Source organism: Aplysia californica, unplaced genomic scaffold (genome assembly GCF_000002075.1).
Source record: "Aplysia californica isolate F4 #8 unplaced genomic scaffold, AplCal3.0 scaffold00893, whole genome shotgun sequence".
NCBI classification, from domain to species: Eukaryota; Metazoa; Mollusca; class Gastropoda; order Aplysiida; family Aplysiidae; genus Aplysia; species Aplysia californica.
Window position 1 is genome coordinate 297,821 of NW_004798163.1, and position 1,817 is coordinate 299,637.

General features: G+C 48.3%; 1 protein-coding gene across 1 annotated transcript in view; it reads left to right on the forward strand.

Moving 5' to 3' along the window:
• The window catches only part of nlgn4 (neuroligin 4), a gene marked incomplete in the record, with an annotated part of 22,452 nt that overhangs the window by 11,355 nt on the left and 9,280 nt on the right, over positions 1-1,817 (forward strand).

The following is a 1,817-nucleotide window of genomic DNA, read 5'->3' on the forward strand; positions in this document are numbered from 1 at the left end:
TGAGCAGAGTAAGTCTGATTCCCTGTAAGGACTTCTCTGTTGACATCCATCCCTTGGCGCTCATATTATGACCTTATGTAGTTGCGTGCGCCGTAAAACCTAACTAAAACTAATCACCCCAATTCTTAGCAAGTCCCTGTCAGGAGGAACGGGTTCAAATCCTGACCGGGGCAAACGAGAAAGACTGAGGGAATCCGATAAAATTATCTGGGACCTAGTTAAGCAGACAACGCTAGGATGGTCACCTTACTTGGCGATCTCCTCAGCTGATTAGACAAAGAAAGTAACATCCTGGAGCGTCTTTGCCATTGGCCAAACATTCCGAGCGTCGGTGGCGTCGGTGGCTGAGTCCTAGAGGTTAGACTACCGGACCCGTTGTGTCCCTGTGAAAGACACGTTACACGAATGTTCCGTTTGGCTCGGTCCTTTCGGAGATGGGCGTTAAACTGGAAGGTCCCACCTCTTAAATAACCTAATAGTGTTGATAGGGGCGTTAAACCTATACCATTTCGCCTATTTGTTTGTTGTTGTTTTTTCAGAGCCTGCGGCACCCCCAGACCCAAGTAAATCCAAATGAAGTTATGAGTCCACAAGCTTTTAAAATTGATACCCTCACAATTTCCAGTTTGTGAATACAGTCGTTGTTCCCCCTGTGATCTTCAAATGGGTATTGTCTTTTGATTGTCCAAGATCTCCCACCAACCAAACTGACCGTCGAATACTTGGAACAGGAAGTTAAACCATGCGTTCCTCACCCGGTGCCTTGCTTTAATTGTCAGCGCTTGGACATAGGAAACGAAAATGGCGGAGAAACACTGTTTGTCCTCACCTCACTGTGTGTGGTAAGGAGTGACACTGTTTGTCCTCACTGTGTGTGGTAAGGAGGGACACTGTTTGTCCTCACTGTGTGTGGTAAGGGGAGACACTGTTTGTCCTCACTGTGTGTGGTAAGGAGGGACACTGTTTGTCCTCACTGTGTGTGGTAAGGAGGGACACTGTTTGTCCTCACTGTGTGTGGCAAGGGGAGACACTCGGGGAAAGCCTGCTCCTCAGTTCCTGGGCGCCAGCAAGGAGGACACCCGGTGTATTCACAAGAAAAGGCCATCTTGACTCACCGGGCGAAGTTCGAGGGCACTTTTTCCCGACTAAAGAAGTGGGTGGTTGAATGGCAGGTGCCGTGGTGTGGCTTGCTTCTTCTTTCTTATCAAACGTCTAGCGTCCTGATCTCTCCTTCTTTTTTGTGTCTGTTACTCTCTTGTAACACCTCTAATCTTCGCCACTTCTATGACCTTATTGTGTTGTAAGTACCGTAAAACTCTTACTAAAACTTAAACTTAAGGCTAAGGCTGCCGCCGTGTTCCCGATGGGAATCGACTCAACACAAGAGACATAGATCTACACCGACGCTGCCACGGCAGGCCCCGCACCAGCAGACCGCAGACACTGAAACAAAATGAAAAACTGGAAACAATAGGTCAATAGGTCAATAGGTCACCAAACACGTCCACCAACAAACATGCACATCTGAAAAAACGCCGCGAAAACCAGGGAGGGGCGGGGGGAGGGGGCATTGAGTTCTCGATCAACTCATCCCCTCCAATATCTCTCTCATCTCCACCTTCATCCTCATCACCATTCTCATCCTCACAAACATCCTCACCTTCACCACCCTTTTCTTCATCCTCATCACCATCTACATTTTCATCTTCACCACCCTCTTCATTACTTTTATCTTCCTCACATAGAATAGAAACATTACACCCTAACTCACCCGGGATCGCCCGGGAATTCCCTTACGCGCTCCACCCTGACTCGCC